At 39.1% G+C, this 7,405-nt stretch overlaps 1 long non-coding RNA gene across 1 annotated transcript; it reads right to left on the bottom strand.

Moving 5' to 3' along the window:
• Positions 1-2,158: 2,158 nt before the first annotated feature.
• Positions 2,159-7,350, bottom strand: LOC140843163 (uncharacterized). The gene is made up of 4 exons (XR_012120698.1): positions 7,199-7,350; positions 6,838-6,929; positions 6,535-6,655; positions 2,159-2,431 (listed from the first exon to the last, which is right to left on the bottom strand). It is a non-coding gene; the product is annotated as an uncharacterized lncRNA (long non-coding RNA).
• Positions 7,351-7,405: the final 55 nt, after the last annotated feature.

The following is a 7,405-nucleotide window of genomic DNA, read 5'->3' as shown; positions in this document are numbered from 1 at the left end:
ACTAGTGGAAAGACAGATTAAGAAAATGATCCCATTTATAATTGCATCAAAAAGAATAAAAAACCTAGCAATAAATCTAACCAAAGAGGTGAAAGATTTGTACTCTGAAAACTATAAAACACTGATGAAAGAAAATTAAGATGACACAAATAATTGGAAAGATATTCCATGATCATGGATTGGAAGAATTAATATTGTTTAAATGGCTATACTATTCAAAGCAATCTACATATTCAATGAAATTTCTATCAAAACACTGATGGCATTTTCCACAGAACTAAAGATAATAATCCTAAAATTTTTATGGAAACATGAAAGACCCTGAATAGCCAAAGCAATCTTGAGAAAGAAGAATAAAGCTGGAGGTATCACAATCCCAGACTTCCACCTATATTACATATCTAAAGTCAAAACAGTGTGGTACTGGCACAAAAATAGACACATAGATCAATGGAACAGAACAGAGATGACAGAAATAAACCCATTCTTTTTTGCTCAACTGACCTATGACAAAGGCGGCAAGGAGATGTAAGGGGGAATGACAGTCTCTTCAATAAATGGTGTTGGGAAAACTGAACAGCTACATGCAAAAAAATGAAACTGGACCACTGTCAAATACCATACACACAAAAAAAGTTGAAATTCATTAAATATCTAAACATAAGCCCTAGAACCATAAAAATCCTAAAACAAAGCATAGGCAGTAAAGTCTAGAATATTGCCATTAGCATATTATGCCATAGCATGTATCTCCAGGAAAGGGAAACAAAAGCAAAAATAAATAACTGGAACTACATCAACTAAAAAGATTCTTCATAGAGAAGAAAACCATCAACAAAATGAAAAGGCAACATATTGAATGGGAAAAGATTTATGCAAATGATATATCCAATACGGGGTTAAATTCAAAATATATCAAGAACTTACAACTCTCCACCAAAAAACAAATAATGTGATTAAAAAATGAGTAGAGGACCTAACCAGGCTTTTTTCCCAAGACATGCAGAATGCCAACAAATACATGAAAAGCTGGTCAACATCACAAGCCATCAGGGAAATGCAAATCAAAACCATAATGAGATATTACCTCTCACAAGTCAAAATGGCTTTTATCAAGAAGACAAAAAATCACAGGTGTTGGCAAGGACACTGAGAAAAGGGAACCTTTATACACTGTTGGTGGGAATGTAAGTTGGTGCAGCCACTATGGAAATAGTATGGCAGTCCCTCAAATAATTAAAAATAGAAATAACATTTGACCCACTAACTCTATTTTTGAGTATTTACTTGAAGAAAACAAAATCACTAATTTGAAAAGATATGTGCACTCCTATGTATATTCTGAAGCAGTATTTACAATAGCCACGATACGTAAGCAACCTAAGTGTCCACTGATAGTTGAACAGATAAAAGATATGGTACATACATATAATGGAATATTACTTAGCCATACAGAAGAATGAAATCTTGCCATTTGCATCAACATAGATGGATTGTGAGGGAATTATACTAAGTGAAACAGGTCAGACAGAGAAGGACAAATATGTATGATTTCACTTATATGTGTAACTTAAAAATATAATGTTAACAAAACAGAAATAGACTCACAAATTCAGAGAACAAATGGGTAGTTGCTACAGAGGAGGGGAGTGGGGGAATGGGCAAAATTGGTGAAGATAAAGAGTTACAAACTTCTAATTATAAAATAAGTAAGTCATGGGGATGAAAAGTACAGTATAGGTAATAATGTCAATAATATTGTAGTAAGTTTAGTGAGAGATGGTAATTACACTTATCATGCTGAGCATTTCATAATACACATAATTATCAAATCACTATTTTGTACACCTGAAACAATGTAATATTGTACACCAACTATATTTAAAGTAAAGCAAATAAAATATAGTCTCCTAGTCTTGTTTAATGGATTCATCTTCTCTCCCTGAGAATGTTTTATTTGAAATTTTATTCTGCTCCCTGAATTGTCTGTTTTTTCTTTTTTCCTTTTCTAGGAGATATGTTTTAATCTCTGACATGGAGATTTCCCAGATAATTCTAATGATCCTCTGTTTTTTACTGAAACATAAAAGTAATGTACTAGAATCCAAGTAGACATTTGTTGTGTATGGGTTGGACTTATGAAGTAGTGACCTTCATAGTCAGAAGAGTATTCATTTATTTGAGCATCTTGTAAATACCATCTTCTTTTTCTAGAATCATTCAACTTTGAGAAAATGTCTCCAGTGTCCTGCATGGGGTTGTATATATACCTAGTTGTCAGCATTCTTACAGATGATGTCATTAAAGCACTGGAGGCCTGTTCAATGGAAGTAGACTTTTCCTCAGTGCCTTATTTTTCAGGATTCTTTCTACTTCTTGGGCAGAGTCTGGAGTCTTTCTGTTTCCTTTGTTGGGATGTGGTGGGGTTGTTCTGAAAGGTAAACAAGTTTAGTAAGCATTTCTTCATGCATCGAAACAGAACTCTGGGAAAGCATCAGAAGTCGGTGAGAATAATTACCTCTTCCTGAAAGCTCAGAAGAGGCTGCAAAGAAGGATCATCACTAAATCTGTGTTTTTAAGTAGTAAGAGGCAAACTGATTAAAATGTGTGGATACAGGGATGGACAAAGAAAAGCATTTGCAGTAAGAAGTAACTGTACAACATCAAGGAAGTTTGGAAGAGCATTTTCCATGTCTGAAGTGGAGGAGGTTCAGTGCCATGTGGGTCAGGGTAGAAAAAACAGCATTTCACCTGCTTTGATGAAAAACATAATCTTTTTTTTTGAAGTATTTAAGCCTTTATCTTTTCAATGCTAAATTTAAGTGTTTGTTTGCTTAGCTCAATCTGTACCATTCAATGTATTCCAATTCTAGCTTTTGCTATTTGTATCTAATGACACATCATTTAACTTCAGTCCTCAGTGTTCTTATCTGTAAATTGGAGATGGCATCTGCTAGTATCAGTCAGGGATTTTAGTTGTGTGCAAGAGAAAGCATACTTGCTAATCTAAGCAGAAAAGGGCTTTTTAAGAGGTATTAACTGGATCTCTCTCAGGAAGTAGAAAACTAAGTTTGGATGTTATGTAGTCATGATGAAATCCAAAATCGTCTTGCAGCACTGGGCACAGAAACTGACACTTCTGCTTCTGGACATTGGATGCAGCCCCCAGAAGGGCGGCCCTGTTCCTTCTGCAAGCCAGGTGTGACTGCGGGGCCTCCACTTCTCACATCAGGATGTATTTTGTCTGGGGCTGTGAATCTGACTGGCACAACTGAGAATGTGTCCACGATATCCTGTGTGTAACAGAGTCGCAAACAGTCAGCAACAGCACTGTTTTACAGCTTCTCTGGGAAGACATATGCTCTGCCTCATAAGGAAGATGGGAATTCATCAGCATATGAAACGGTCAAATACTGGATATTTAAGAATGATAAGTGTCCACATAGTTCAGGCTATCAAAAAGGTTTTGGAAGGTATCTAAGACACTGCAGTGCAGAAACTCTAAAAATTTCTGATATTATTAGATTTCCCAGAAGATGATAAATCTTCAGTACATAATCATCAGAGAAAGTTCTTGAATAAATTCTGCATTAGTTCTCTATGTTGTGTGTAACAAACCACCACAAAACTTAGTGGCTTATAAAAAACAACCATTTATTATTTCAGAGTATCTGCAGGTCAGGGTCTCAGGAGTGGCTTGAACTGTGTGGATCTGATGAAGAGTCTTATATGAGGTTGCAGTCAAGATGTCAGCTGGGACTGAAGGATCCATTTCTAGGATGGCATCCGCACATGAGGTGGTCTCATGTCCTTGATGACTACTGGCAGGAGGCCTCAGTTCCTAACCACAGAGACCTCTCTATAGAGTTGCTGGAATGTCCTAACAACATGTTAACTGGCTTCTTCCAGAGAGAGTGTTTAGAGAGAGTAAGAACAAGGTGGAAATTATTATGTCATTTTATGATATATATTTAATAGTAACTCTCCATCATTCCTACCACATTCTGTTTGTTAAAAGCCAGTTGCTATAGTTGGTTACCATAGGGGAGGGGTTGGGGTAGGTAGGTCAAACAGGTGAAGGGAATAAAGAGGCACAAATAGAATTATCAATCATAATATAAATTAGTCACAGGGATAAAAGTGCAGCATAGAGAACATAGTCAATAGTTCTGTAACATCATTCTGTGATGACAATAGCTACACTACTTGAGGTGAGCATTTAATAATGTTTAATAATGTAGATTAGTGTAGAATCACTGTGTTGTATATGCGAAATCAACATAATATTGTAGATCAACTATATTTCAATTTTTTTAAAAAAGCCACTCACTAAATATAGCCCACACTCAAGAGGTGAGGAATTATGCTCCACCAAAGAGGAGTATCATAGAAATTTTGGACATGTATTAAAACCATCACAAGGTAGTTATTTTTTATAATTTCACAGAATTGGCCAAATTATTTATGTCAGAAAATCTATTCTGACTTAAAGTTAAATTATCATATACCCTCCAGACATATTTATCTTGTAAAAATATTTGTTCTTAAAAAGGAGAGAGATTGCATTGGATAGCACCTCATCACCAAAGAAACATATTTCAACTATAAATACCATATTTATTCTTTCACTTAAATGCCTGAATCCTATAGAGATTAACAGATGTCATTGCCTATCCATTCTCATTGATGCAGTGGGAGGAAAGGGAGGAGATATTTTTTTGTAATTCAAGGTACTTCACTGAGAGCACAAAAATCTTGTAGGGGCACACACTTAAATGACTTTGGTGGCCAAATAGGTAATCATTCAAGTTCAAAAAAAAAAAAAAAAGTAACAATAATACTAGGCTCGTGAAACAAAATACCTTCAAGTGCCCAGTTTGGCTCTCAGCTGCCAGCTTTTCTTCCTGTTAAGGTCTATAAGGCAGGAATTGTTTTTCTTTGGAAATTCTGATCCTTAATTCATTAGTTTTGGACCCAAAAAAGATGTTTGTCTAATTCATCTCCATTTTACATATTGGCATCTGAGGGCACTTATGGCTTTGAGGGTCCCTTGCTCCATAAACAATAACAGTATTAAAAATTACATTTTATGAGGTCGAATAAAAAACAAATTAGATTTAGGTAATGAGAGACTTTATTCAAAAGAATTTTATAAAGGACTTGTTGCAATAAGGGGGAGGAGAACTATTGCAATAGGGAGAAAGCTTTGGTCCTTACATCTGCAAGCTTTTCAAAGGCTATGAGGAAAAGGTCTTTTCCACAGAGGAAGAAACAATGATGAAAAGAACAAGATGTGGGGAATGAGGAGGAACTAGGGTGGCATGATCTTACAGTAGAGAAAAAGAAAGTTTTACCCGGAGGTTAGCCTATTTTTCACGGGGCTGTTAAGAAGGGATTGTGTACTGGCTCAGGCTGTGGACAGGTCATAACAAAGATCAGGGCCAGGGAGAGAGAGAGAAAGAAGCCTTACTAAAGTTTGGTCAATGCAAGGTAGCAGGCACTTTGTCCAGATTTGATATTGAGAACAAACATGTCAGCTAATCACTTTATCAAAGAATGGGAATTTGGAGGGTCTATGTCCAGACATGCCAGAGATAAACAAAGTAAGCCTTATCTAAGTCCTCTGGGGAAGAATGATTCCTTGCAGTAAACCATTTCCTATTTCCAGAACACAAAGAAGTGGGATGATTTCTTTAATTCTTACTGTTTTCCAGGATTATGGAGTTGAGAAAGTTCAACATTGTCAGTCACTGTACTGGCATGAAGACAAAAAAATAAAAATTATCTATTATTAACAGTTTCCTCAGCCTATAAATTCTTTTTTTACCTTTTTCTTTTTCATTTTCTTGGGCCCTTGAAGTATCAAGGGCCCTGATCAGAGACCCAGAATGGTTAAGCCTTTAAGACCACTAGGTCAGTCATGGCAAAGCTGACAAGAGGAACCAAGCCCAGGGCTCTTTCCACACCTGCACCTCTATACAGACTGAAGAAGGAACTACTCAAGGTGTAGGATGAAGACTTGGGGATGATAATGGGGGTGAGAATATTAACTATGAAATAAGATCCTGCAGGCTTAGATCGTAAGGATAGATAAGGGAAGTTCATTAAAGAACTGGGACCTAGGGGCACCTTAACAGTTCACTGTTACATGCGTGTCATCAGTGAAAATTAGAAATTAAAAAAGAAATTTAAGTATAGTTGACATACAATATACTATTGGTTTCAGGTTGCACATCATAGTGACTCAATATTTTTACATATTATGAAAGGATCCCAATAAATCTAGTTACTGTCATCAAAGTTATAATATTACTGACTATATCTCCTATGCTGTACATTATGTACACGACTTATAACAGGAATTGTGTCCCTCTTAACCCCATTCTCTTATTTCAGCCCAAACCCTCCCTATTCTAGTAGCCAACAGTGTCTTGTATCTGTGAGTCAGTTTCTGTTTGGGTTTGTTTGTTTTGTTTTTTGATTCTATATATAATTGAACTCATAACTTGTCTTCCTACGACTCATTTCACTTACTATGTGTTTTCTCCCGGCTTGGTGTCCAGCGTCATGAGCTTCGTTAAGCAGGGGAGGTGAAGGCAGAGGCCACGGCAGTTAAGTGGTGACAAGTGTCGTGGCAGAGGAAAAATGAGGCATCCTGGGAGTGAACAGCAGGTAATGGGGACCCGCACGGGGAAGTGAGGCTCCAGATGAGGCGGAGCAGGGACTAACCGGGCACGTTGGATGAGGAAGGTGAGCGGGGAATCCCAGGCACGGGGAACCCACGCGGGAAGGTCCGGGATCTAAAACTTGCGCTCTGACTTGGGCCTGGCCACATACCCTCAGGACGTAGGAAGCCAGGTGCCGGCGTGAAGGGAGTGGTTAAAATCTCTCTCCACCTGCTTCCAAGGGCGTTGGAATCCAGGACTAGGCTGCCCGGGGTTTGGAAGGCAAAGTAAAATAACTGGAAAACCTGAGAGAAACAAACCGTGCCTCCCATTTTCCCGAACCACCCCAGTCAGAGCAGGCTGGGACTCTGGTTTCAATGTTAAAATTTCCACGCATTCTAGACACCGTGAATCTCACTCTCCCCTCCTGGGAAAATGCGGACTTGAGGGCAGCTTCCTCTCACCCCTCCGCCGACGTCTAGGGCTCCCGGCCTCGCGAGGGCAGGGCCGAGGGTCCACGCCACTTGGCCTACCTGAATTTTCCCACCTCAACTCGAACTCTCTCCAGCCCCGCAAGGACAGGGAACCTCAGAGGCTGCGGGCCGGCCGGCTCCGGCCGCCGCCGTCGGCGAGAGAGGGAGGGAGGGGCGGGCCCGCGGGGCGGGGACGCGACGTCCGCCGGGCGGCAGCGGCCGGAGGGAGCCGGCTGAGGACCGCGGGGGTGGGGCGCCCGGGCGGGG

The sequence above is a fragment of the Manis javanica genome, chromosome 8, assembly GCF_040802235.1.
Source record: "Manis javanica isolate MJ-LG chromosome 8, MJ_LKY, whole genome shotgun sequence".
Lineage (NCBI taxonomy): Eukaryota > Metazoa > Chordata > Mammalia > Pholidota > Manidae > Manis > Manis javanica.
This window is presented reverse-complemented; position numbering and strand designations above follow the sequence as displayed.